Source organism: Rhipicephalus microplus, chromosome X (assembly GCF_043290135.1).
Source record: "Rhipicephalus microplus isolate Deutch F79 chromosome X, USDA_Rmic, whole genome shotgun sequence".
Taxonomy (NCBI): Eukaryota; Metazoa; Arthropoda; class Arachnida; order Ixodida; family Ixodidae; genus Rhipicephalus; species Rhipicephalus microplus.
In genome coordinates this window covers 244,363,599-244,383,561 of record NC_134710.1, presented here as the reverse complement: position 1 = coordinate 244,383,561, position 19,963 = coordinate 244,363,599, and the positions used below count along the sequence as shown (strand labels likewise).

Genomic DNA, 19,963 nt, shown 5'->3' with positions numbered 1-19,963 from the left:
TATGTTTTCTAAAGCCACAATTTGCAACATATTCTTAGTGAGTAAAATTTGGTATATCTTACAAGTCTTACATTGTTCAAGGGTAAACATCCAAAAATTTCACCGTGTGTTCGCTGTCTTTGTGTGGGAATCGTCTTGGGAAAGATCGAGTCGGACCAATTTATTTCTTCGAGTGCGAAATGGAGGACTCGGCTTGTCGCATTTGTTTTTAAGACAGGTAGTCAATCGATTTTGTTTCTTTAGAGACGTCGACAACCCATTCCTTCGCACTGTCTGTCAACTTCGCCTGGGGCAACACTTGCCTAACATGGTTGTATCAACCTGCAGCGTACCTGGTGGTGTTTATGGCTTTCTCCGCGAAGTTGTACTTTCTTGTAGGTTTCTGTCAGTGCGGTTTTCACTTGAATACTTGAGTCAAGTCCGACGAAGAAAGTTGTACAAGGACCTACGTGATGTGTTTTTACCAGTGCCTTTGTATCGGTCCCTTTACAATGTATGCCATGGCCACACTGTACTAAAGCGCGTCAAGGCGATGAAAATATCGCCAGGTGCTAAGAATTTCTTTTTTAAATTACATACCGGTACGCTGACCGTCAAAACCTGGATGGCTGCAAAGGGGTTTTACGTTCCTTGGGGCACGCATTGCATAATATGCAGAAAGGAGGAGACAATTGAGCATGTATTCATTGACTGCTGGGATGCTGTTTTTCTTTGGGACGTGCTCCAGCGCACGATCAAAAAAGATTTCCCCATTGATGCATATGGCATCCGCTATTTGCAAATACAAAGTGACGATGGTACCCCATATGATATGATAATGCTTATGGCTCTTCATAGCATTTGGAAATCCAGGATGGCAGCCATGCACTTTGATGTAGATGCACGAGCACCCACCCAGTACTTCAAAGAGTATATAAGAAATTTTGTGGATGAACAAAAGTTGGAGGAATTTCCCCCAGAATGGTTGCCGCGCGTCGAATTACTATCGACGATAAAAACATTTTAACAGATGCGTGGCCACATCATTTGAGCCACGGTTTTTACAATGTTTTGGATTGTGTTGTGTATCAGTTAATATGTATATTGTTTACGTGAGCCGAAAACAGGCAATAAAGAAAAAAAAAAAAGTCAGGATGGCCGAGCGGTCCAAGGCGCTGCGTTCAGGTCGCAGTGCGGACTTACGGGCGTGGGTTCGAGTCCCACTTCTGACACTTATGTTTTGCTTCAGCTGTGTGAGTAATTACTATATTTTATTAGCAAGGTTGCTGGGCGTACCGGTACACACATTTAGGAGTCATAATAGAGATAAATGTGTATACCTATCGGCACAAAATTTTTTTTCCGCGGCGTTCATTACTTTCATTATTTGGCGACGAAAATTTCAACGCGCTTGATAGGCCACTTCTGAAAATAGCCATGTGATGTCAATTACTCCTTCTATCGTGCGCAATACCTGTTCTTTTTTTCAATAAACTTTAGTCATATGTTTTATTTCTCGACAAAAGCAGCTGAACCGCATGTCAGGATGGCCGAGCGGTCCAAGGCGCTGCGTTCAGGTCGCATTCCGGACTTCCGGGCGTGGGTTCGAATCCCAATTACGGCACTTATGCTTTGCTTCAGCTGTGTGAGTAATGACTATTGTTTATCAGCTAGGTGGCTGGGCGTACCGGTACAGACATTTAGGAGTCATAATACAGATAAATTTCAACACCTATCGGCACAAAAATTCTTTTCCGCAGCGTTACTACTTTCACTTTTTTTCGCGACGAAAACTCCAGCGCGCTTGATAGGCCAGTTTTGAAAATAGCCATGTGATGTCATTTACACATCTATGGCCCGCAATACCTGTTCTCTTTTTAAATAAACTTTAGTCATATGTTTTATTTCTCGACAAAAGCAGCCAAACCGCGTGTCAGGATGGCCGAGCGGTCCAAGGCGCTGCGTTCAGGTCGCATTCCGGACTTCCGGGCGTGGGTTCGAATCCCAATTATGGCACTTAAGCTTTGCTTCAGCTGTGTGAGTAATGACTATTGTTTATCAGCTAGGTGGCTGGGCGTACCGGTACAGACATTTAGGAGTCATAATACAGATAAATGTGTATACCTGTCGGCACAAAAATGAATTTCCGCAGCGTTCATTACTTTCAATTTTTTTCGCGAAGAAAGTGCCAGTGCGCTTGAAGGCCACTTTTGAAAATAGCCGTGTGATGTCAATTATTCTTTCTATTGCGCGCAATACCTGTTCTTTTTTAAAAAGCTTTAGTCATACGTTTTATTTCTCGACAAAAGCAGCCAAACCGCATGTCAGGATGGCCGAGCGGTCCAAGGCGCTGCGTTCAGGTCGCAGTCCGGTCTTCCGGGCGTGGGTTCGAATCCCACTGCTGACACTTACGTTTTGCTTCAGCTGTGTGAGTAATGACTATTGTTTATTAGCTAGGTGGCTGGGCGTATCGGTACAGACATTTAGGAGTCATATTACAGATAAATGTGAATACCTATCGGCACAAAAATTTTTTTTCCACAGCGTTCATTACTTTCACTTTTTTCGCGACCAAAACTCCAGCGCGCTTGATAGGCCACATTTGAAAATATCCATGTGATGGCATTCACTCCTTCTATCGCGCGCAATACCTGTTCTTTTTTTTAAATAAACTTCAGTTATATCTTTTATTTCTCGACAAAAGCAGCCGAACCGCATGTCAGGATGGCCGAGGGGTCCAAGGCGCTGCGTTCAGGTCGCAGTCCGGACTTCCGGGCGTGGATTTGAGTCCCACTTCTGACAGTTATGTTTTGCTTCAGCTGTGTGAGTAATGACTATTGTTTATAAGCTAGGTGGCTGGGCGTGCCGGTACAGACATTTAGGAGTCATAATACAGATAAATGTGAATACGTATCGGCACAAAATTTCTTTTCCACAGCGCTCATTACTTTCACTTTTTTTCGCGACGAAAACTCTAGCGCGCTTGATAGGCCAGTTTTGAAAATAGCCATGTGATGTCATTTACTCCTTCTATCGCGAGCAATACCTGTTCTTTTTTTAAATAAACATTAGTCATATGTTTTATTTCTCGACAAAAGCAGCCAAACCGCATGTCAGGAAGGCCGAGTGGTCCAAGGCGCACCGTTCAGGTCGCAGTCCGGTCTTACGCGCGTGGGTTCCAATCCCAATTCTGACACTTATGTTTTGCTTCAGCTGTGTGAGTAATGACTATTGTTTATTAGCAAGGTTGCTGGGCGTACCGGTACAGATATTTAGGAGTCATAATACAGAGAATTGTGTATACCTATCGGCACGAAAATTCTTTCCCACGGCGTTTATTACTTTCACTTTTTTTCGCGACCAAAACTCCAGCGCGCTTGATAGGCCACTTTTGAAAATAGCCATGTGATGGCATTTATTCCTTCTATCGCGCGAAATACCTGTTCTTTTTTTAAATAAACTTTAGTTATATCTTTTATTTCTCGACAAATGCAGCTGAACCGCTTGTCAGGATGGCCGAGCGGTCCAAGGCGCTGCGTTCAGGTCGCAGTGCGGACTTACGGGCGTGGGTTCGAGTCCCACTTCTGACACTTATGTTTTGCTTCAGCTTTGTGAGTAATGACTATATTTTACTAGCCATGTTGCTGGGCGTACCGGTACACACATTTAGGAGTCATAATAGAGATAAATGTGTATACCTATCGGCACAAATTTTTTTTTCCGCGGCGTTCATTACTTTCATTATTTGGCGACGAAAATTTCAACGCGCTTGATTGGCCACTTCTGAAAATAGCCATGTGATGTCAATTACTCCTTCTATCGTGCGCAATACCTGTTCTTTTTTTCAATAAACTTTAGTCATATGTTTTATTTCTCGACAAAAGCAGCTGAACCGCATGTCAGGATGGCCGAGCGGTCCAAGGCGCTGCGTTCAGGTCGCATTCCGGACTTCCGGGCGTGGGTTCGAATCCCAATTATGGCACTTATGCTTTGCTTCAGCTGTGTGAGTAATGACTATTGTTTATCAGCTAGGTGGCTCGGCGTACCGGTACAAACATTTAGGAGTCATAATACAGATAAATTTCAACACCTATCGGCACAAAAATTCTTTTCTGCAGCATTACTACTTTCACTTTTTTTCGCGACGAAAACTCCAGCGCGCTTGATAGGCCAGTTTTGAAAATAGCCATGTGATGTCATTTACACATCTATGGCCCGCAATACCTGTTCTCTTTTTAAATAAACTTTAGTCATATGTTTTATTTCTCGACAAAAGCAGCCAAACCGCGTGTCAGGATGGCCGAGCGGTCCAAGGCGCTGCGTTCAGGTCGCATTCCGGACTTCCGGGCGTGGGTTCGAATCCCAATTATGGCACTTATGCTTTGCTTCAGCTGTGTGAGTAATGACTATTGTTTATCAGCTAGGTGGCTGGGCGTACCGGTACAGACATTTAGGAGTCATAATACAGATAAATTTCAACACCTATCGGCACAAAAATTCTTTTCCACAGCGTTCATTACTTTCACTTTTTTTCGCGACGAAAACTCCAGCGCGCTTGATAGGCCAGTTTTGAAAATAGCCATGTGATGTCATTTACACATCTATGGCGAGCAATACCTGTTCTCTTTTTAAATAAACTTTAGTCGTATGTTTTATTTCTCGACAAAAGCAGCCAAACCGCATGTCAGGATGGCCGAGCGGTCCAAGGCTCTGCATTCAGGTCGCAGTCCGGTCTTCGGGGCGTGGGTTCGAATCCCACTTCTGACACTTATATTTGGCTTCAGCTGTGTGAGTAATGACTATTGTTTATTAGCTAGGTGGCTGGGCGTACCGGTACAGACTTTAAGAGTCTTAATACAGAGAATTGTGAATACCTATCGGCACAAAAATTCTTTTCCACAACGTTCATTACTTTCACTTTTTTTCGCGACGAAACTTCCAGCGCGCTTGATAGGCCACTTTTGAAAATAGCCATGTGATGTCATTTACTGCTTCTATCGCGCGCAATACCTGTTCTTTTTTTAAATAAACTTCAGTCATATCTTTTATTTCTCGACAAAAGCAGCCAAACTGCACGTCAGAATGGCCGAGCGGTCCAAGGCGCTGCGTTCAGGTCGCAGTCCGGTCTTCAGGGCGTGGGTTCGAATCCCACTTCTGACACTTATGTTTTGCTTCAGCTGTGTGAGTAATGACTATTGTTTATTAGCTAGGTGGCTGGGCGTACCGGTACAGACATTTAGGAGTCATAATACAGATAAATGTGTATACCTGTCGGCACAAAAATGAATTTCCGCAGCGTTCATTACGTTCAATTTTTTTCGCGAAGAAAGTGCCAGTGCGCTTGAAGGCCACTTTTGAAAATAGCCGTGTGATGTCAATTATTCTTTCTATTGCGCGCAATACCTGTTCTTTTTTAAAAAAGCTTTAGTCATACGTTTTATTTCTCGACAAAAGCAGCCAAACCGCATGTCAGGATGGCCGAGCGGTCCAAGGCGCTGCGTTCAGGTCGCAGTCCGGTCTTCCGGGCGTGTGTTCGAATCCCACTGCTGACACTTACGTTTTGCTTCAGCTGTGTGAGTAATGACTATTGTTTATTAGCTAGGTGGCTGGGCGTATCGGTACAGACATTTAGGAGTCATATTACAGATAAATGTGAATACGTATCGGCACAAAATTTCTTTTCCACAGCGCTCATTACTTTCACTTTTTTTCGCGACGAAAATTCCAACGCGCTTGATAGGCCACTTTTGAAAATAGCCATGTGATGTCATTTACTGCTTCTAACGCGCGCAATACCTGTTCTTTTTTAAATAGCTTTAGTCATGTTTTATTTCTCGACAAAAGCAGCCAAACCGTTACGATGGCCGAGCGGTCCAAGGCGCTGCGTTCAGGTCGCAGTCCGGTCTTCCGGCCGTGGGTTCGAATCCCACTTCTGACACTTATGTTTTGCTTCAGCTGTGTGAGTAATGACTATTGTTTATTAGCTAGGTGGCTGGGCGTACTGGTACAGACATTTAGTAGTCTTATTACAGATAAATATTAATACCTATCGGCACAAAAATATTTTTCCACAGCGTTCATTTCACTATTTTTCGTGACCAAAACTCCAGTGCGCTTGATAGGCCACTTTTGAAAATAGCCATGTGATGGCATTTACTCCTTCTATCGCGCGCTATACCTGTTCTTTTTTTAAATAAACTTTAGTCATATCTTTTATTTCTCGACAAAAGCAGCCAAACGGCATGTCAGGATGGCCGAGCGGTCCAAGGCACTGCGTTCAGGTCGCAGTCCGGTCTTCAGGGCGTGGGTTCGAATCCCACTTCTGACACTCAACTTTTGCTTCAGCTGTGTGAGTAATGACTATTGTTTATGAGCTAGATGGCTGGGCGTACCGGTACAGACATTTAGGAGTCATAATACAGAGAATTGTGTATACCTATCGGCACGAAAATTCTTTCCCACGGCGTTTATTACTTTCAATTTTTTTCGCGACGAAAATTCCAACGCGCTTGATAGGCCACTTTTGAAAATAGCCATGTGATGTCATTTACTGCTTCTAACGCGTTCAATACCTGTTCTTTTTTAAATAGCTTTAGTCATGTTTTATTTCTCGACAAAAGCAGCCAAACCGTTAGGATGGCCGAGAAGTCCAAGGCGCTGCGTTCAGGTCGCAGTCCGGTCTTCCGGCCGTGGGTTCGAATCCGACTTCTGACACTTATGTTTTGCTTCAGCTGTGTGAGTAATGACTATTGTTTATTAGATAGGTGGCTGGGCGTACTGGTACAGACATTTAGTAGTCTTATTACAGATAAATATTAATACCTATCGGCACAAAAAATTTTTTTCCACAGCGTTCATCACTTTCACTTTTTTCGCGACCAAAATTCCAGCGTGCTTGATAGGCCACTTTTGAAAAGAGCCATGTGATGGCATTTACTCCTTGTATCGCGCGCAATACCTGTTCTTTTTTTAAAATAAACTTTAGTCATATGTTTTATTTCTCGACAAAAGCAGCCGAACTGCATGTCAGGATGGCCGAGCGGTCTAAGGCGCTGCGTTCAGGTCGCAGTCCGGACTTCCGGGCGTGGGTTCGAATCCCACTTCTGACAGTTATGTTTTGCTTCAGCTATGTGAGTAATGACTATTGTTCATTAGCTAGGTGGCTTGGCGCACCGGTACAGACATTTAGGAGTCATAATACAGAAAAATGTGTATACCTATCGGCACAAAATTTCTTTGCCGCGGCGTTCATTACTTTCATTTTTTTGGCGACGAAAATTCCAGCGCGCTTGATAGGCCACTTTTGAAAATAGCCGTGTGATGTCAATTACTCCTTCTATCGCACGCAACACCTGTTCTTTTTTTCCATAAATTTTGTCATATGTTTTTATTCTCGACAAAAGCAGCCAAACCGCATGTCAGGATGGCGGAGCGGTCCAGGGCACTGCGTTCAGGTCGCAGTCCGGTCTTCAGGGCGTGGGTACGAATCCCACTTCTGACACTTATGTTTTGCTTCTGCTGTGTGAGTATTGACTATTGTTTATTAGCTAGGTGGCTGGGTGTACCGGTACAGACATTTAGGAGTCATAATACAGATAAATGTGTTTACCTGTCGGCACAAAATTTCTTTTCCGCGGCGTTCATTACTTTCAATTTCTGGCGACGAAAATTCCAACGCGCTTGATAGGCCACTTCTGAAAATAGCCATGTGATGTCATTTACTGCTTCTATCGCGCGCAATACCTGTTCTTTTTTTAAATAAACTTCAGTCATATCTTTTATTTCTCGACAAAAGCAGCCAAACCGCATGTCAGGATGACCGAGCGGTCCAAGGCACTGCGTTCAGGTCGCAGTCCGGACTTCAGGGCGTTGGTTCGAATCCCACTTCTGACACTTATATTTTGCTTCAGCTGTGTGAGTAATGACTATTGTTTATTAGCTAGGTGGCTGGGCGTACCGGTACAGACGATTAGGAGTCATAATACAGAAAAATGTGTATACCAAAAATTGATTTCCGCAGCGTTCATTACTTTCAATTTTTTTCGCGACGAAAATGCCAGTGCGCTTGAAGGCCACTTTTGAAAATAGCCGTGTGATGTCAATTATTCCTTCTATTGCGCGCAATACCTGTTCTTTTTTTAAGCTTTAGTCATATCTTTTATTTCACGACAAAAGCAGCCGAACCGCATGTCAGGATGGCCGAGCGGTCCAAGGCGCTGCGTTCAGGTCTCAGTCAGGAATTCCGGGCGTGGGTTCGAGTCCCACTTCTGACCGTTATGTTTTGCTTCAGCTGTGTGAGTAATGACTATTGTTTATTAGCTAGGTGGCTGGGCGTGCAAGAACAGACATTTAGGAGTCATAATACAGATAAATGTGAATACCTATCGGCAAAAAATTTTTTTCCACAGCGTTCTTTACTTTCAATTTTTTTGCGACGAAAATTCCACCGCGCCTATAGGGAAATTTTGAAAATATCCATGTGATGTCAATTACTTCTTCTATCGCACGCAATACCTGTTTTTTTTTTAAATAAACATTAGTCATATGTTTTATTTCTCGACAAAAGCAGCCAAACCGCATGTCAGGATGGCCGTGCGGTCCCAGGCGCTGCGTTCAGGTCGCAGTCCGGTCTTACGGGCGTGGGTTAGAATCCCACTTCTGCCACTTATGTTTTGCTTCAGCTGTGTGAGTAATGACTATTGTTTATTAGCTAGGTGGCTGGGCGTACCGGTACAGACATTTAGGAGTCATAATACAGATAAATATGTATACCTATCGGCACAAAATTTTTTTCCGCGGCGTTCATTACTTTCATTTTTTGGCGACGAAAATTCCTGCGCGCTTGATAGGCCACTTTTGAAAACAGCCATGTGATGTCAATTACTCCTTCTATCGCGCGCAATACCTGTTCTTTTTTTCAATAAATTTTAGTCATATGTTTTATTTCTCGACAAAAGCAGCCGAACCGCATGTCAGGATGGCCGAGCGGTCCAAGGCGCTGCGTTCAGGTCGCTGTCCTGGCATCCGGGCGTGGGTTCGCATCCCAATTCTGGCACTTTAGCTTTGCTTCAGCTATGTGAGTAATGACTATTAATTATTAGCTAGGTGGCTTGGCGCACCGGTACAGACATTTAGGAGTCATAATACAGAAAAATGTGTATACCTATCGGCACAAAATTTCTTTGCCGCGGCGTTCATTACTTTCATTTTTTTGGCGACGAAAATTCCAGCGCGCTTGATAGGCCACTTTTGAAAATAGCTATGTGATGTCAATTACTCCTTCTATCGCACGCAACACCTGTTCTTTTTTTCCATAAACTTTAGTCATATGTTTTTATTCTCGACAAAAGCAGCCAAACCGCATGTCAGGATGGCGGAGCGGTCCAGGGCACTGCGTTCAGGTTGCAGTCCGGTCTTCAGGGCGTGGGTACGAATCCCACTTCTGACACTTATGTTTTGCTTCAGCTGTGTGAGAAATGACTATTGTTTATTAGCTAGGTGGCTGGGTGTACCGGTACAGACATTTAGGGGTCATAATACAGATAAATGTGTTTACCTGTCGGCACAAAAATCTTTTCCACAGCGTTCAATACTTTCACATTTTTCGCGACGAAAATGCCAGTGCGCTTGAAGGCTACTTTTGAAAATAGCCATGTGATGTCATTTACTGCTTCTATCGCGCGCAATACCTGTTCTTTTTTTAAATAAACTTCAGTCATATCTTTTATTTCTCGACAAAAGCAGCCAAACCGCATGTCAGGATGACCGAGCGGTCCAAGGCACTGCGTTCAGGTCGCAGTCCGGACTTCAGGGCGTCGGTTCGAATCCCACTTCTGACACTTATATTTTGCTTCAGCTGTGTGAGTAATGACTATTGTTTATTAGCTAGGTGGCTGGGCGTACCGGTACAGACGATTAGTAGTCATAATACAGAAAAATGTGTATACCAAAAATTTATTTCCGCAGCGTTCATTACTTTCAATTTTTTTCGCGACGAAAATGCCAGTGCGCTTGAAGGCCACTTTTGAAAATAGCCGTGTGATGTCAATTATTCCTTCTATTGCGCGCAATACCTGTTCTTTTTTTTAAGCTTTAGTCATATCTTTTATTTCACGACAAAAGCAGCCGAACCGCATGTCAGGATGGCCGAGCGGTCCAAGGCGCTGCGTTAAGGTCTCAGTCCGGACTTCCGGGCGTGGGTTCGAGTCCCACTTCTGACCGTTATGTTTTGCTTCAGCTGTATGAGTAATGACTATTGTTTATTAGCTAGGTGGCTGGGCGTGCAAGAACAGACATTTAGGAGTCATAATACAGATAAATGTGAATACCTATCGGCAAAAAAATTTTTTTCCACAGCGTTCATTACTTTCATTTTTTTTGCGACGAAAATTCCAGCGCGCCTATAGGGCACTTTTGAAAATATCCATGTGATGTCAATTACTTCTTCTATCGCACGCAATACCTGTTCTTTTTTTAAATAAACATTAGTCATATGTTTTATTTCTCGACAAAAGCAGCCAAACCGCATGTCAGGATGGCCTTGCGGTCCAAGGCGCTGCGTTCAGGTCGCAGTCCGGTCTTACGGGCGTGGGTTCGAATCCCACTTCTGCCACTTATGTTTTGCTTCAGCTGTGTGAGTAATGACTATTGCTTATTAGCAAGGTTGCTGGGCGTACCGGTACAGACATTTAGGAGTCATAATACAGATAAATGTGTATACCTATCGGCACAAAATTTCTTTTCCGCGGCGTTCATTACTTTCAATTTTTGGCGACGAAAATTCCAACGCGCTTGATAGGCCACTTCTGAAAATAGCCATGTGATGTCAATTACTCCTTCTATCGTGCGCAATACCTGTTCTTTTTTTCAATAAACTTTAGTCATATGTTTTATTTCTCGACAAAAGCAGCCGAACCGCATGTCAGGATGGCCGAGCGGTCCAAGGCACTGCGTTCAGGTCGCAGTCCGGTCTTCAGGGCGTGGGTACGAATCCCACTTCCTTCACTTATGTTTTGCTTCAGCTGTGTGAGTAATGACTATTTTTTATTAGCTAGGTGGCTGGGTGTACCGGTACAGACATTTAGGAGTCATAATACAGATAAATGTGTTTACCTGTCGGCACAAAAATCTTTTCCACAGCGTTCAATACTTTCACATTTTTCGCGACGAAAATACCAGTGCGCTTGAAGGCTACTTTTGAAAATAGCCATGTGATGTCATTTACTGCTTCTATCGCGCGCAATACCTGTTCTTTTTTTAAATAAACTTCAGTCATATCTTTTATTTCTCGACAAAAGCAGCCAAACCGCATGTCAGGATGACCGAGCGGTCCAAGGCACTGCGTTCAGGTCGCAGTCCGGACTTCAGGGCGTTGGTTCGAATCCCACTTCTGACACTTACATTTTGCTTCAGCTGTGTGAGTAATGACTATTGTTTATTAGCTAGGTGGCTGGGCGTACCGGTACAGACGATTAGGAGTCATAATACAGAAAAATGTGTATACCAAAAATTGATTTCCGCAGCGTTCATTACTTTCAATTTTTTTCGCGACGAAAATGCCAGTGCGCTTGAAGGCCACTTTTGAAAATAGCCGTGTGATGTCAATTATTCCTTCTATTGCGCGCAATACCTGTTCTTTTTTTAAGCTTTAGTCATATCTTTTATTTCACGACAAAAGCAGCCGAACCGCATGTCAGGATGGCCGAGCGGTCCAAGGCGCTGCGTTCAGGTCTCAGTCAGGAATTCCGGGCGTGGGTTCGAGTCCCACTTCTGACCGTTATGTTTTGCTTCAGCTGTGTGAGTAATGACTATTGTTTATTAGCTAGGTGGCTGGGCGTGCAAGAACAGACATTTAGGAGTCATAATACAGATAAATGTGAATACCTATCGGCAAAAAATTTTTTTCCACAGCGTTCTTTACTTTCAATTTTTTTGCGACGAAAATTCCACCGCGCCTATAGGGAAATTTTGAAAATATCCATGTGATGTCAATTACTTCTTCTATCGCACGCAATACCTGTTTTTTTTTTAAATAAACATTAGTCATATGTTTTATTTCTCGACAAAAGCAGCCAAACCGCATGTCAGGATGGCCGTGCGGTCCCAGGCGCTGCGTTCAGGTCGCAGTCCGGTCTTACGGGCGTGGGTTAGAATCCCACTTCTGCCACTTATGTTTTGCTTCAGCTGTGTGAGTAATGACTATTGTTTATTAGCTAGGTGGCTGGGCGTACCGGTACAGACATTTAGGAGTCATAATACAGATAAATATGTATACCTATCGGCACAAAATTTTTTTCCGCGGCGTTCATTACTTTCATTTTTTGGCGACGAAAATTCCTGCGCGCTTGATAGGCCACTTTTGAAAACAGCCATGTGATGTCAATTACTCCTTCTATCGCGCGCAATACCTGTTCTTTTTTTCAATAAATTTTAGTCATATGTTTTATTTCTCGACAAAAGCAGCCGAACCGCATGTCAGGATGGCCGAGCGGTCCAAGGCGCTGCGTTCAGGTCGCTGTCCTGGCATCCGGGCGTGGGTTCGCATCCCAATTCTGGCACTTTAGCTTTGCTTCAGCTATGTGAGTAATGACTATTAATTATTAGCTAGGTGGCTTGGCGCACCGGTACAGACATTTAGGAGTCATAATACAGAAAAATGTGTATACCTATCGGCACAAAATTTCTTTGCCGCGGCGTTCATTACTTTCATTTTTTTGGCGACGAAAATTCCAGCGCGCTTGATAGGCCACTTTTGAAAATAGCTATGTGATGTCAATTACTCCTTCTATCGCACGCAACACCTGTTCTTTTTTTCCATAAACTTTAGTCATATGTTTTTATTCTCGACAAAAGCAGCCAAACCGCATGTCAGGATGGCGGAGCGGTCCAGGGCACTGCGTTCAGGTTGCAGTCCGGTCTTCAGGGCGTGGGTACGAATCCCACTTCTGACACTTATGTTTTGCTTCAGCTGTGTGAGAAATGACTATTGTTTATTAGCTAGGTGGCTGGGTGTACCGGTACAGACATTTAGGGGTCATAATACAGATAAATGTGTTTACCTGTCGGCACAAAAATCTTTTCCACAGCGTTCAATACTTTCACATTTTTCGCGACGAAAATGCCAGTGCGCTTGAAGGCTACTTTTGAAAATAGCCATGTGATGTCATTTACTGCTTCTATCGCGCGCAATACCTGTTCTTTTTTTAAATAAACTTCAGTCATATCTTTTATTTCTCGACAAAAGCAGCCAAACCGCATGTCAGGATGACCGAGCGGTCCAAGGCACTGCGTTCAGGTCGCAGTCCGGACTTCAGGGCGTCGGTTCGAATCCCACTTCTGACACTTATATTTTGCTTCAGCTGTGTGAGTAATGACTATTGTTTATTAGCTAGGTGGCTGGGCGTACCGGTACAGACGATTAGTAGTCATAATACAGAAAAATGTGTATACCAAAAATTTATTTCCGCAGCGTTCATTACTTTCAATTTTTTTCGCGACGAAAATGCCAGTGCGCTTGAAGGCCACTTTTGAAAATAGCCGTGTGATGTCAATTATTCCTTCTATTGCGCGCAATACCTGTTCTTTTTTTTAAGCTTTAGTCATATCTTTTATTTCACGACAAAAGCAGCCGAACCGCATGTCAGGATGGCCGAGCGGTCCAAGGCGCTGCGTTAAGGTCTCAGTCCGGACTTCCGGGCGTGGGTTCGAGTCCCACTTCTGACCGTTATGTTTTGCTTCAGCTGTATGAGTAATGACTATTGTTTATTAGCTAGGTGGCTGGGCGTGCAAGAACAGACATTTAGGAGTCATAATACAGATAAATGTGAATACCTATCGGCAAAAAAATTTTTTTCCACAGCGTTCATTACTTTCATTTTTTTTGCGACGAAAATTCCAGCGCGCCTATAGGGCACTTTTGAAAATATCCATGTGATGTCAATTACTTCTTCTATCGCACGCAATACCTGTTCTTTTTTTAAATAAACATTAGTCATATGTTTTATTTCTCGACAAAAGCAGCCAAACCGCATGTCAGGATGGCCTTGCGGTCCAAGGCGCTGCGTTCAGGTCGCAGTCCGGTCTTACGGGCGTGGGTTCGAATCCCACTTCTGCCACTTATGTTTTGCTTCAGCTGTGTGAGTAATGACTATTGCTTATTAGCAAGGTTGCTGGGCGTACCGGTACAGACATTTAGGAGTCATAATACAGATAAATGTGTATACCTATCGGCACAAAATTTCTTTTCCGCGGCGTTCATTACTTTCAATTTTTGGCGACGAAAATTCCAACGCGCTTGATAGGCCACTTCTGAAAATAGCCATGTGATGTCAATTACTCCTTCTATCGTGCGCAATACCTGTTCTTTTTTTCAATAAACTTTAGTCATATGTTTTATTTCTCGACAAAAGCAGCCGAACCGCATGTCAGGATGGCCGAGCGGTCCAAGGCACTGCGTTCAGGTCGCAGTCCGGTCTTCAGGGCGTGGGTACGAATCCCACTTCCTTCACTTATGTTTTGCTTCAGCTGTGTGAGTAATGACTATTTTTTATTAGCTAGGTGGCTGGGTGTACCGGTACAGACATTTAGGAGTCATAATACAGATAAATGTGTTTACCTGTCGGCACAAAAATCTTTTCCACAGCGTTCAATACTTTCACATTTTTCGCGACGAAAATACCAGTGCGCTTGAAGGCTACTTTTGAAAATAGCCATGTGATGTCATTTACTGCTTCTATCGCGCGCAATACCTGTTCTTTTTTTAAATAAACTTCAGTCATATCTTTTATTTCTCGACAAAAGCAGCCAAACCGCATGTCAGGATGACCGAGCGGTCCAAGGCACTGCGTTCAGGTCGCAGTCCGGACTTCAGGGCGTTGGTTCGAATCCCACTTCTGACACTTACATTTTGCTTCAGCTGTGTGAGTAATGACTATTGTTTATTAGCTAGGTGGCTGGGCGTACCGGTACAGACGATTAGGAGTCATAATACAGAAAAATGTGTATACCAAAAATTGATTTCCGCAGCGTTCATTACTTTCAATTTTTTTCGCGACGAAAATGCCAGTGCGCTTGAAGGCCACTTTTGAAAATAGCCGTGTGATGTCAATTATTCCTTCTATTGCGCGCAATACCTGTTCTTTTTTTAAGCTTTAGTCATATCTTTTATTTCACGACAAAAGCAGCCGAACCGCATGTCAGGATGGCCGAGCGGTCCAAGGCGCTGCGTTCAGGTCTCAGTCCGGACTTCCGCGCGTGGGTTCGAGTCCCACTTCTGACCGTTATGTTTTGCTTCAGCTGTGTGAGTAATGACTATTGTTTATTAGCTAGGTGGTTGGGCGTGCAAGAACAGACATTTAGGAGTCATAATACAGATAAATGTGAATACCTATCGGCAAAAAAATTTTTTTCTACAGCGTTCATTACTTTCAATTTTTTTGCGACGAAAATTCCAGCGCGCCTATAGGGAAATTTTGAAAATATCCATGTGATGTCAAATACTTCTTCTATCGCACGCAATACCTGTTCTTTTTTTAAATAAACATTAGTCATATGTTTTATTTCTCGACAAAAGCAGCCAAACCGCATGTCAGGATGGCCGTGCGGTCCCAGGCGCTGCGTTCAGGTCGCAGTCCGGTCTTACGGGCGTGGGTTCGAATCCCACTTCTGCCACTTATGTTTTGCTTCAGCTGTGTGAGTAATGACTATTGCTTATTAGCAAGGTTGCTGGGCGTACCGGTACAGACATTTAAGAGTCATAATACAGATAAATGTGTATACCTGTCGGCACAAAATTTTTTTCCGCGGCGTTCATTACTTTCATTTTTTGGCGACGAAAATTCCTGCGCGCTTGATAGGCCACTTCTGAAAATAGCCATGTGATGTCAATTACTCCTTCTATCGTGCGCAATACCTGTTCTTTTTTTCAATAAACTTTAGTCATATGTTTTATTTCTCGACAAAAGCAGCCAAACCGCATGTCAGGATGGCCGAGCGGTCCAAGGCGCTGTGTTCAGGTCGCAGTCCGGTCTTACGGGCGTGGGTTCGAATCCCACTTCTGACACTTACGTTTTGCTTCAGCTGTGTGAGTAATGACTATAGTTTATTAGCAAGGTTGCTGGGCGTACCGGTACACACATTTAGGAGTCATAATACAGATAAATGTGTAAACCTATCGGCACAAAATTTATTTTCCGCGGCGTTCATTACTTTCATTTTTTTGGCGACGAAAATTCCAACGCGCTTGATAGGCCACATCTGAAAATAGCCATGTGATGTCAATTACTCCTTCTATTGTGCGCAATACGTGTTCTTTTTTTCAATAAACTATAGTCATATGTTTTATTTCTCGACAAAAGCAGCCGAACCGCATGTCAGGATGGCCGAGCGGTCCAAGGCGCTGCGTTCAGGTCGCAGTCCGGACTTCCGGGCGTGGGTTCGAATCCCACTTCTGACAGTTATGTTTTGCTTCAGCTGTGTGAGTAATGACTATTGTTTATTAGCTAGGTGGCTGGGCGTACCGGAACAGACATTCAGGAGTCATAATACAGATAAATGTGTATACCTGTCGGCACAAAAATGAATTTCCGCAGCGTTCATTACTTTCAATTTTTTTCGCGACGAAAGTGCCAGTGCGCTTGAAGGCCACTTTTGAAAATAGCCGTGTGATATCAATTACTCCTTCTATCGCGCGCAATACCTGTTCTTTTTTTCAATAAATTTTAGTCATATGTTTTATTTCTCGACAAAAGCAGCCGAACCGCATGTCAGGATGGCCGAGCGGTCCAAGGCGCTGCGTTCAGGTCGCAGTCCGGGCATCCGGGTCTGGGTTGGCATCCCAATTCTGGCACTTATGCTTTGTTTCAGCTATGTGAGTAATGACTATTGTTTATTAGCTAGGTGGCTGGGCGTACTGGTACAGACATTTAGTAGTCATATTACAGATAAATGTTAATACCTATCGGCACAAAAATTTTTTTTCCACAGCGTTCATCACTTTCACTTTTTTCGCGACCAAAACTCTAGCGCGCTTGATAGGCCAGTTTTGAAAATAGCCATGTGATGTCATTCACTCCTTCTATCGCGAGCAATACCTGTTGTTTTTTTAAATAAACATTAGTCATATGTTTTATTTCTCGACAAAAGCAGCCAAACCGCATGTCAGGATGGCCGAGCGGTCCAAGGCGCTGTGTTCAGGTCGCAGTCCGGGCATCCGGGCGTGGGTTCGCATCCCAATTCTGGCACTTTAGCTTTGCTTCAGCTATGTGAGTAATGACTATTAATTATTAGCTAGGTGGCTTGGCGCACCGGTACAGACATTTAGGAGTCATAATAAAGAAAAATGTGTATACCTATCGGCACAAAAATCTTTTCCACAGCGTTCAATACTTTCACATTTTTCGCGACGAAAATGCCAGTGCGCTTGAAGGCTACTTTTGAAAATAGCCATGTGATGTCATTTACTGCTTCTATCGCGCGCAATACCTGTTCTTTTTTTAAATAAACTTCAGTCATATCTTTTATTTCTCGACAAAAGCAGCCAAACCGCATGTCAGGATGACCGAGCGGTCCAAGGCACTGCGTTCAGGTCGCAGTCCGGACTTCAGGGCGTTGGTTCGAATCCCACTTCTGACACTTATATTTTGCTTCAGCTGTGTGAGTAATGACTATTGTTTATTAGCTAGGTGGCTGGGCGTACCGGTACAGACGATTAGTAGTCATAATACAGAAAAATGTGTATACCAAAAATTTATTTCCGCAGCGTTCATTACTTTCAATTTTTTTCGCGACGAAAATGCCAGTGCGCTTGAAGGCCACTTTTGAAAATAGCCGTGTGATGTCAATTATTCCTTCTATTGCGCGCAATACCTGTTCTTTTTTTTAAGCTTTAGTCATATCTTTTATTTCACGACAAAAGCAGCCGAACCGCATGTCAGGATGGCCGAGCGGTCCAAGGCGCTGCGTTCAGGTCTCAGTCCGGACTTCCGGGCGTGGGTTCGAGTCCCACTTCTGACCGTTATGTTTTGCTTCAGCTGTATGAGTAATGACTATTGTTTATTAGCTAGGTGGCTGGGCGTGCAAGAACAGACATTTAGGAGTCATAATACAGATAAATGTGAATACCTATCGGCAAAAAAATTTTTTTCCACAGCGTTCATTACTTTCATTTTTTTTGCGACGAAAATTCCAGCGCGCCTATAGGGCACTTTTGAAAATATCCATGTGATGTCAATTACTTCTTCTATCGCACGCAATACCTGTTCTTTTTTTAAATAAACATTAGTCATATGTTTTATTTCTCGACAAAAGCAGCCAAACCGCATGTCAGGATGGCCGTGCGGTCCAAGGCGCTGCGTTCAGGTCGCAGTCCGGTCTTACGGGCGTGGGTTCGAATCCCACTTCTGCCACTTATGTTTTGCTTCAGCTGTGTGAGTAATGACTATTGCTTATTAGCAAGGTTGCTGGGCGTACCGGTACAGACATTTAGGAGTCATAATACAGATAAATGTGTATACCTATCGGCACAAAATTTCTTTTCCGCGGCGTTCATTACTTTCAATTTTTGGCGACGAAAATTCAAACGCGCTTGATAGGCCACTTCTGAAAATAGCCATGTGATGTCAATTACTCCTTCTATCGTGCGCAATACCTGTTCTTTTTTTCAATAAACTTTAGTCATATGTTTTATTTCTCGACAAAAGCAGCCGAACCGCATGTCAGGATGGCCGAGCGGTCCAAGGCACTGCGTTCAGGTCGCAGTCCGGTCTTCAGGGCGTGGGTACGAATCCCACTTCTGACACTTATGTTTTGCTTCAGCTGTGTGAGTAATGACTATTGTTTATTAGCTAGGTGGCTGGGTGTACCGGTACAGACATTTAGGAGTCATAATACAGATAAATGTGTTTACCTGTCGGCACAAAAATCTTTTCCACAGCGTTCAATACTTTCACATTTTTCGGGACGAAAATACCAGTGCGCTTGAAGGCTACTTTTGAAAATAGCCATGTGATGTCATTTACTGCTTCTATCGCGCGCAATACCTGTGCTTTTTTTAAATAAACTTCAGTCATATCTTTTATTTCTCGACAAAAGCAGCCAAACCGCATGTCAGGATGACCGAGCGGTCCAAGGCACTGCGTTCAGGTCGCAGTCCGGACTTCAGGGCGTTGGTTCGAATCCCACTTCTGACACTTATATTTTGCTTCAGCTGTGTGAGTAATGACTATTGTTTATTAGCTAGGTGGCTGGGCGTACCGGTACAGACGATTAGGAGTCATAATACAGAAAAATGTGTATACCAAAAATTGATTTCCGCAGCGTTCATTACTTTCAATTTTTTTCGCGACGAAAATGCCAGTGCGCTTGAAGGCCACTTTTGAAAATAGCCGTGTGATGTCAATTATTCCTTCTATTGTGCGCAATACGTGTTCTTTTTTTCAATAAACTATAGTCATATGTTTTATTTCTCGACAAAAGCAGCCGAACCGCATGTCAGCTTGGCCGAGCGGTCCAAGGCGCTGCGTTCAGGTCGCAGTCCGGACTTCCGGGCGTGGGTTCGAATCCCACTTCTGACAGTTATGTTTTGCTTCAGCTGTGTGAGTAATGACTATTGTTTATTAGCTAGGTGGCTGGGCGTGCAAGAACAGACATTTAGGAGTCATAACACAGATAAATGTGAATACCTATCGGCAAAAAAATTTTTTTCCACAGCGTTCATTACTTTCATTTTTTTGCGACGAAAATTCCAGCGCGCCTATAGGGCACTTTTGAAAATATCCATGTGATGTCAATTACTTCTTCTATCGCACGCAATACCTGTTCTTTTTTTAAATAAACATTAGTCATATGTTTTATTTCTCGACAAAAGCAGCCAAACCGCATGTCAGGATGGCCGTGCGGTCCAAGGCGCTGCGTTCAGGTCGCAGTCCGGTCTTACGGGCGTGGGTTCGAGTCCCACTTCTGCCACTTATGTTTTGCTTCAGCTGTG

General features: G+C 43.6%; 20 non-coding genes across 20 annotated transcripts; all 20 read left to right on the top strand.

Annotated features, from left to right (window-relative positions):
* Window positions 1-1,127: 1,127 nt before the first annotated feature.
* Window positions 1,128-1,211, top strand: TRNAL-CAG (transfer RNA leucine (anticodon CAG)). The gene has a single exon. It is a non-coding gene; the product is annotated as a tRNA-Leu (tRNA).
* Window positions 1,212-2,302: 1,091 nt separating this feature from the next.
* On the top strand, window positions 2,303-2,386 carry TRNAL-CAG (transfer RNA leucine (anticodon CAG)). Its single transcript has one exon. It is a non-coding gene; the product is annotated as a tRNA-Leu (tRNA).
* Window positions 2,387-2,697: 311 nt separating this feature from the next.
* TRNAL-CAG (transfer RNA leucine (anticodon CAG)) lies at window positions 2,698-2,781 on the top strand. The gene has a single exon. It is a non-coding gene; the product is annotated as a tRNA-Leu (tRNA).
* Window positions 2,782-3,485: 704 nt separating this feature from the next.
* Window positions 3,486-3,569, top strand: TRNAL-CAG (transfer RNA leucine (anticodon CAG)). Its single transcript has one exon. It is a non-coding gene; the product is annotated as a tRNA-Leu (tRNA).
* Window positions 3,570-4,662: 1,093 nt separating this feature from the next.
* Window positions 4,663-4,746, top strand: TRNAL-CAG (transfer RNA leucine (anticodon CAG)). Its single transcript has one exon. It is a non-coding gene; the product is annotated as a tRNA-Leu (tRNA).
* A 309-nt stretch (window positions 4,747-5,055) lies between these two features.
* Window positions 5,056-5,139, top strand: TRNAL-CAG (transfer RNA leucine (anticodon CAG)). Its single transcript has one exon. It is a non-coding gene; the product is annotated as a tRNA-Leu (tRNA).
* Window positions 5,140-5,447: 308 nt separating this feature from the next.
* On the top strand, window positions 5,448-5,531 carry TRNAL-CAG (transfer RNA leucine (anticodon CAG)). Its single transcript has one exon. It is a non-coding gene; the product is annotated as a tRNA-Leu (tRNA).
* A 302-nt stretch (window positions 5,532-5,833) lies between these two features.
* TRNAL-CAG (transfer RNA leucine (anticodon CAG)) lies at window positions 5,834-5,917 on the top strand. Its single transcript has one exon. It is a non-coding gene; the product is annotated as a tRNA-Leu (tRNA).
* A 306-nt stretch (window positions 5,918-6,223) lies between these two features.
* TRNAL-CAG (transfer RNA leucine (anticodon CAG)) lies at window positions 6,224-6,307 on the top strand. Its single transcript has one exon. It is a non-coding gene; the product is annotated as a tRNA-Leu (tRNA).
* A 697-nt stretch (window positions 6,308-7,004) lies between these two features.
* On the top strand, window positions 7,005-7,088 carry TRNAL-CAG (transfer RNA leucine (anticodon CAG)). The gene has a single exon. It is a non-coding gene; the product is annotated as a tRNA-Leu (tRNA).
* Window positions 7,089-8,168: 1,080 nt separating this feature from the next.
* Window positions 8,169-8,252, top strand: TRNAL-CAG (transfer RNA leucine (anticodon CAG)). Its single transcript has one exon. It is a non-coding gene; the product is annotated as a tRNA-Leu (tRNA).
* A 1,863-nt stretch (window positions 8,253-10,115) lies between these two features.
* TRNAL-AAG (transfer RNA leucine (anticodon AAG)) lies at window positions 10,116-10,199 on the top strand. Its single transcript has one exon. It is a non-coding gene; the product is annotated as a tRNA-Leu (tRNA).
* A 1,471-nt stretch (window positions 10,200-11,670) lies between these two features.
* On the top strand, window positions 11,671-11,754 carry TRNAL-CAG (transfer RNA leucine (anticodon CAG)). Its single transcript has one exon. It is a non-coding gene; the product is annotated as a tRNA-Leu (tRNA).
* Window positions 11,755-13,617: 1,863 nt separating this feature from the next.
* TRNAL-AAG (transfer RNA leucine (anticodon AAG)) lies at window positions 13,618-13,701 on the top strand. Its single transcript has one exon. It is a non-coding gene; the product is annotated as a tRNA-Leu (tRNA).
* A 1,471-nt stretch (window positions 13,702-15,172) lies between these two features.
* Window positions 15,173-15,256, top strand: TRNAL-CAG (transfer RNA leucine (anticodon CAG)). The gene has a single exon. It is a non-coding gene; the product is annotated as a tRNA-Leu (tRNA).
* Window positions 15,257-15,955: 699 nt separating this feature from the next.
* TRNAL-CAG (transfer RNA leucine (anticodon CAG)) lies at window positions 15,956-16,039 on the top strand. The gene has a single exon. It is a non-coding gene; the product is annotated as a tRNA-Leu (tRNA).
* A 309-nt stretch (window positions 16,040-16,348) lies between these two features.
* TRNAL-CAG (transfer RNA leucine (anticodon CAG)) lies at window positions 16,349-16,432 on the top strand. Its single transcript has one exon. It is a non-coding gene; the product is annotated as a tRNA-Leu (tRNA).
* Window positions 16,433-17,907: 1,475 nt separating this feature from the next.
* TRNAL-CAG (transfer RNA leucine (anticodon CAG)) lies at window positions 17,908-17,991 on the top strand. The gene has a single exon. It is a non-coding gene; the product is annotated as a tRNA-Leu (tRNA).
* A 700-nt stretch (window positions 17,992-18,691) lies between these two features.
* On the top strand, window positions 18,692-18,775 carry TRNAL-CAG (transfer RNA leucine (anticodon CAG)). Its single transcript has one exon. It is a non-coding gene; the product is annotated as a tRNA-Leu (tRNA).
* Window positions 18,776-19,466: 691 nt separating this feature from the next.
* On the top strand, window positions 19,467-19,550 carry TRNAL-CAG (transfer RNA leucine (anticodon CAG)). Its single transcript has one exon. It is a non-coding gene; the product is annotated as a tRNA-Leu (tRNA).
* Window positions 19,551-19,963: the final 413 nt, after the last annotated feature.